A 7,687-nucleotide genomic window follows, 5' to 3' on the forward strand; every position below is an offset into this window, starting at 1 on the left:
TGAATATTAACCCAGACTATTTGCTCTGTCCTTCCTATTGTACTTTGCACATTCCAGTATTACAACCCTTATTAAACCCTATCATATTTCTTTATTTGCATGTCTCTCTCCATAAATAGACTATGAATGACTCCAAACAAGAAACTCTGCTTTATTCTGGGCTTGGCATATAGGAACATCTCAGTGAACATTTCTGGGATGGATGGTTGGATGGATGGATGGAAGGATGGAGGGATAGATAAAGGAGAGTTGGAAAATATATAAATGACCTATCAGAACAAAACCTCCCGAGACCAGTAGTCAGCTTGAATAGATTTCTAGAGCAGGGATACCCAGCTGAATAAGATCTGACACTTGAAGACAGCAAGAAGGTTAGAGATGGCTGGGCATGAAGGCTCATGCCTATAATCCCAGTACCCTGGGAGGATGAGGCAGGAGGATCACTTGAGCCTAGAATTTTGAGACCTCCGTGGGCAACATAGGGATACCTCTACAAAATTTAAAACTTTGTTAAAAACCTAGCCGGGTGTGCTGGTGTGCAGCTGTGGTCCCAGCCACTCAGGAGGCTGAGGTAGAAGAATCACTTGGTCTGGGAAGTTGAAGATCATACCACTGCACTCCAGTGTTCTGAGTGACAGTGCAAGACCCCATCTCAAAACTACAACAACAACAAAACCAAAAAAAAAAAAAAAAAAAAAAGAAGGTTAAAGAAAAAATATCTATGTCTAAACTAATAACTTCAGCAATGGCTTCCCCATCATCTCTCCTGCTGCTTGCCACACTCTATTCCCACACAACAGCCTAGAGAGTTTTTAAAAGTAAAATCAAATCCTTTCTATAGCTTCCCATTCCATTTGCTACATACTCTAAACTGATCTCCAGCTCTCTCGGGCACTGCGTGATCTGCTCATCCTTCCAATGCATTTCCTCATCACTCTCCTTTCTACTCACAATGCCACAGACAGATTGGCCTCCCTTCTATTCCATAAACAATCAAAACTTTCTTGCCTCTGGATCTTCACATTTATCATTCCCTTTACATAAAATGGTGTTCCTCACCTTCTCATGGTTGGCTGTCTGTTGACATGTAGATCTCAGCTGAACTGTCACCTCCCTGATGACGTGAGACATCCCTGACCATCCTCTTCTGAAAACACTCTGCTTCACTCATCACATCATACTGTTTCTCCCCTCCTAGCTGTTACCACAACCTGCAACTAACGTATCAGTTGTCTACTTTATTGTTTATCTGTACCTGCATAGGAACCTTAGGCAGTCTTGCTTCCTGCTACGTTCCCAAAAGCCTAGAATCATGTCCAATGTCATAGAGGGCCCATATGTATTTATTAAATAAATTAATCCATGAAGGCAAAGTTAGATCAAACTACATCAGCACATCTGGAGAATTATAGCAGTCAGAGGAGGAAAACAGTGAGTTAGGATGGAATCCAGCAGAATGGTTCACTACCTAAGCCAACAGACCTGAAAAGTCTTCTATCATTCCTTGACTGGACACTTTCCTGCATGAAACAACGCCATAGTACAGGTCCACTTTTGCCCAGATTAACCCACAGAGCCAAGGGCTGGGTCAAAGGAACATTAGCATGGAAAACACCAAAAGAGAATGCAGTCCCACAGCAGTCTCCCTGGTAATAACTTTTAAGGATTATTTGCTTAACCCAAATATATGTACAGAATGTCAACCACCCACATATTTAGAAAAGGGAAAATGAAGTAAGGTCATACAACCTGTTTGCCTATAACTGCAATTCAGAACCCATAATTCAAGAGAAGTGAACACCCAAACTTTCAAATCAGCAGTCCCTTTAAAAAAAAGTTCATAAAGTGTGTGACTCAAAGAAGACCCTTTGATTCTTCTCAGGAAAAAAGATCTTAAAAGGGCAGATCAGAAATGACTGAAACAGCCAGTGGATTATAAAATTTTGCACATCCTATATATCTCTATGAAATAACTGTGGAATTTTGCACTCTGGACAGAAGAACTGTACTTATAAAATATGCCCCAAGAAAAATCATACTATTAAATAGTGCAGCATAGAGAAACCAGACGAAAAGGAAAAAAAGCAGATGTTGTTAGAATACTTGGAAGAGCAGCGGATACTTTGGAGAATCATGGTCATTGCAAAGGGGCTCAGAAGGCTAAATTAGATGTAATTGTTAGTGGGTTGATAAAAAGAAAAGGGAAATTGACCATGATCCCAGTGTTAGGCCTTGACTTTTTACTCAGGTGTCAAATTGGCTGCTGCACTGGTGGGCTGATAATTTGAGGTCAAGGAGGGGTCTTTAATCTGGCAGCTAGGGTGGAGTACTTGTGCTGAAAGTTTAGGGACATACTAAGAAAGCACATATCTAGGGATGACTATCTGGATGACACAGTAAGTCACAATTGCATTATGGGACAGGAGACCTAGATGACCGTGGGCCTTGTAGATGACCTTCAAACCCTGATTTGCATAGCAAAATGTGACTTGTAAAAAATGGAAGCTTCATGATTTAGTCTGTTTGTGCTAGTATGACAAAATATATGAGATCAGATCATTTATAAACAACAGAAACTTATGTCTCATGTTCTGGAGGCTGGTAAGTCTGGTAACAGCCCAGAGTCTCCTTCCAAGATGGATTTTGTTGCTGCATCCTCTGCAGGAGATGAACACTGTGTCCTCACGTGGCAGAGGAATGGAAGGGGCCACCTAGTTCCCTCAAGCCCTTTTATAAGGTCACTAATCCCATTAATGAGGGCCTTGTCCTCATATGTTAATAACTTCCTAATGACCCCAGCTCTAAATACTATCACATTGGCAATTAAGTTTCAACATAAGAATTTGGAGGTAACACCTTCAGACCATACAGTTTCACGAGATCAAGAAAGAATATGGGGCAAGGGTCATCTTGGTGTAACCTAACTCATGCACTGCTGCAATGGACTTTGGGAATATTTTTTTTACTTTGAGTCACACTGCCAAGGCCAGAGACAAGACAGAACAGAGGAGCAAAGGAAAGCCTAAAATATTCATTCTCATGAACTAGGATGTTACAGGATTTTATGACCCATTGACTAATGTTATTTTGTGCAATGCTCTGACTTCCAAGAAAAGTAGCAGAAAGAGAGTTTTCAGATAAAAGATTCAGGGACGCTGGAAACAAAGTAATATTGACTAGTCCAGTTCTTCCACAGTAAATTAGAAAGGAGAAACCTTTATTCTGGTCACACTGGATAGATGTGGATAGATGGAGGCTTTCTCAATAAAGTACTAAAGAGCTAAACTAATGGCAGAGATTTAAGTCTAAGAAATCTTCTCTTACCCAGGGGTCCCCAAGTTTGCCTCAGACAGTGGGCAAACTCATGAAAGAGCTGTCTCACCAGCATATGACCAAACCTAGACAAACTTTGCTCTCTGGCCTGTTCCCCAGCCCTCATACCTTTGTCCTCCACCAGAAATCAGCCACAGAGACAGTGGGACTTGGTGCCCTTTCTAAAACTTTACTCTCTGGAATTTCACTTCTAGACCATAGAACTCTTTGTCAGATATCAGTTTCTCAGCCTCGTTACATTTGTGTTAAGTTTATAACTACCATCTCATGATTCTCCTCACATCAGAAAAAGATAAGAACATCTCAGTACTAAATTTTTTTTGTGGTTAAGTAAACAAATAAATAAAGCCTTGAAGATAAAACTTGACATTATAGAAAACGTAAGTAGGATAATATCCACCCCTCCAAACACCCAATCGCAGTCTCATAAATCAATGTTTTATCATGCTTTCATGTTGGCTAGTGATCATGTTGCAAAATTTCCCAGTTTCTTTTATTACAGGTACTTTTTAATGCAGGTATAATTGTCTACTTAAGGTCATCTTTTCAACCCTGAAATCATCAGCTGAGGACTTGTGGGAGACATTACAGAGAGTTTTGGGATAAGAGTGAAACAAATCACATGAGCATATGGTATTAAAGCAATGTGGTATACAGACAATGATGTTAGCTTACTTTATAAGAGAAAGTAGTAGAAGCTTTCTGTATAAATCTACCTGGTGATAGCTGTGCTCCCAGATACAAGTGTGTAATTTTTTAAGTTTGTCTGGGTTTAGAGGGCTAGATCCAAAATTATAAGGGAAATGAGCCGGAATATTATCAAGATAATGCCAAAAGGCTGTTCTCTATTGCTCAGAAACATGCAAAAAGGAATGCCCACAGTAAACTGAAGAGATGCATATGAAATCTCAGAAGCAATCTCTTAACTCCTAAAAATGTCTTACATTTGGAATGCAATCTGATATAAAGTTTGGCAAAAGACCTCAACAAACACCTAACAAAAGAATACATATTGATTACAAAAAACATATGACAAGATACTCAACATCGTATGTTATTAGAGAATTGCAAACTAAAACAAAAATGAGATACCACTGCACACCCATTAGAATGGCAAAATCCACAACACTGACAACACCAAACACTAGCAAGAATGTGGAGCATCAAGAATGCTCATCCATTGCTAGTGGGATGCAAAATGGTACAGACACTTTGTAAGGCAGTTTGGCAGTTTCTTATAAAACTAAATATATTCTTACCATATGATCCAGCAATCATACTCCATAGCATTTACACAAATAATTTGGAAATCTATTTCCACACCAAAGCCTACTTTTAGATTAGGTCTTTATAGCAGTTTTATCCACGATTATCAAAACTTGGAAGCAGCCAAATTGTCCTTCAGTAGGTGAATGGATAAATAAACTATGGTACATCCAGACAATGGAATATTATTCAGTGCTTAAAAAAAGAAAAATACCATCAACCCATAAAAAGACATGGAGGAAACTTAAATGTATTTTACTAAATGCAAGAAGCCAATATGAATGGGCTACATGCAGTGTTATTCCAAATATATATATTCTGGAAAAGGAAAAACCTTGGAGACAGTACAAAGGTCAATGGCTGTTGGAGTCAGGGTGAACAGAGAGATGAATAGGCAGAGCACAGAGGATTTTTAGGGCAGATGATACTATAACGGTGGTTACATGTCTTTATACATCTGTCAAAACTCAGAGAATGTGCCAGACCAAGAGTAAACTGTGGACTTTGAGTGACAGAGATGTGACAATACAGGTCAATTGATTGTACTAAAGGTACCATTCTGGTGCAGGATGTTGATAGTGGGGGAGGCTATGTAGGTGTAGGGGTAGGAAGTACATGAGAACTCTCTGCACTTTCCCTCAGTTTTGTTGTGAAGGTAAAACTATTATAGAAAATAAAGCCCATTTAAAAAATTAAGTGAGATAATATAGTAGAGTTCCTGATACATAATAAAGGGTTCAATTAATATATTAGATCTCATATGTAGAGCTTCTTATGTGCAAGGAGATATCCCATATGACTTCTTGGTCTGATATTAACTAATTATTCCTTAAAATAAATGTCTGGAGTGGAGGGAAAATGGCTAATAGGAGGTAGGACTAAATTGCTCCTCCCACTTGGATGGACAGAACAGCATGTGGAAACTTGCATCATGAACTTCTGCTCCAGAACTACTGCAGGAGTATACCAGGAAAGCTGAGAGAACCCACAGACTCTCTGAAGGAAGCAGATTGCTCCTGCGGAACTCAGGAGAGAGCCCCAAACACTCTGAATGCCCAAGGTGTGAAAGTGAGAAAAGGGTAATCGTACACTCCCAAACACACACCCTCAGTAGGGAACCTGAAGATCTAGATCATGGGAGAAGGATTTGATCTTACCTGGAGCTGAGTCAATTTAGAGAGCTGAGCAAAATACAGGGGTAGAGAAAGCAGTGGGAAAAGCCCTGTGGACTCTCTGGGTCCCCAGGGAAGCCATTTCTGACTTATCTCACAAAGGTCCTTGGGAAGGGCTGCCAGAGGAACTGGGAAAAGAACACAGGGAGAAGGAAACCTTCAGCTGACTTTTGTAACAATTCCAAACAAAGAAACTCAGAGGAGGGTGTGAATCTGATATGCAGACTCAACAGGTGGGAAGGTATGAAAGCTCGGCTTACTTTCTCATGGGAGGCTGGTAGCCTGGTGCAGGGTGTCAGCCCTGCTGACACACTGCCTGAAAACAAACTCGGTGATGTTGGGGCGGGAGCATTCTGGGAGTGAGACCAGCTTTTTGGGTTGTGTGGGAGCTGGGTGAGGCCTATGACTGCTAGATTTCCTCCATTTCTCTGACAACCTGCATGACACAGCACAGGCAGCCATAATTCTCCTGGGAACGTAACTCCATTGACCTGGGAACCATAGCCCTATAGCCCAGCAGCTGCAACAAGTCCGCCCAAGGAGAGTCCGAGCTCAGACATGCCTAACCCTGCCCCCACCTGATGGTCCTTCCCTACCGACCCTGGTAGTTGAAGACAAAGGGCATATTTTCTTGAGAGTTCTAGGGCCCTGCCCACTGCCTGATTCTCCCTATACTACCACAGCTGGTGCTCTCTTGAAAGTGCTACCTCTTGGCAAGAGGCCAACCAGCACAAAAACAGTGCATTAAATAACTAAAACTAAGAACCCTCACAAAGTCCATTTCACTCCCCTGCCACCTCCACCAGAGCAGGTGCTGGTATCCACAGCTGAGAGATCTGAAGATGGTTCACATCACAGGACTCTGTGCAAACAACCCCCAGTACTAGCCCAGAGCCTAGATCCAGAAGAGAAATAACAGTCACTATAGTTCAGCTTTCAGGAAACCACATCCCTAGGAAAAGGGGGAGAATATATATCAAGGGAACACTCTGTGGGACAGAGAATCTGAACAGCAGCCTTGAGCCCCAGATCTTCCTTCTGACGTAGACTACCCAAATGAGAAGGAACCAGAATAACAATCCTGGTAATATGACAAAACAAGGTTTTTAAACAACCTGCCGCCACCCCCTCCCCCGAAAAAAATCATACCAGCTCATCAGCAATGGATCCGAACCAAGAAGAAATCCCTGATTTACCTGAAAAAGAATTCAGAAGGTTGATTATTAAGCTAATCAAGGAGGCACCAGAGAAAGATGAAGTCCAATTTAAGGAAATTTAAAAAAAAGCGTTATAAGATATGAGGGGAAAAGTCTTCAATGAAATATATAGCATAAATAAAAAACAATCACAACTTCAAGAAATAAAGGACACACTTAGAGAAATGCAAAATGTACTGGAAAGTCTCAGCAATAGAACTGAACAAGCAGAAGAAAGAATTTCAGAGCTCAAAGACAAGATTTTAGAATTAACCCCATCCAATAAAGACAAAGAAAAAAGAATTTAGAAAATGAACAAAGCCTCCAAAAAGTTAGTGATTACATTAAATGACCAAACCTAAGAATAATTGGCATTCCTGGAAAATAAGAGAAATTTAAAAGTTTGGAAAACTTATTTGGGAGAATAATCGAGGAAAACTTTCCTAGTCTTGCTAGAGACCTAGACATTCAAACACAAGAAACTCAAATAACCCCAAGGTATACAGGCAACAAATAGCATGATGAATGGAATAGTACCTCAAATATCAATGCTAATGTTGAATATAAATGGCCTAAATGCTTCACTTAAAAGATACAGAATTGGCCGGGCGCGGTGGCGCAAGCCTGTAATCCCAGCACTTTGGGAGGCCGAGACGGGCGGATCACGAGGTCAGGAGATCAAGACCATCCTGGCTAACACGGTGAAACCCCGTCTCTACT

Source organism: Papio anubis, chromosome 1, assembly GCF_008728515.1.
Source record: "Papio anubis isolate 15944 chromosome 1, Panubis1.0, whole genome shotgun sequence".
Taxonomy (NCBI): domain Eukaryota; kingdom Metazoa; phylum Chordata; class Mammalia; order Primates; family Cercopithecidae; genus Papio; species Papio anubis.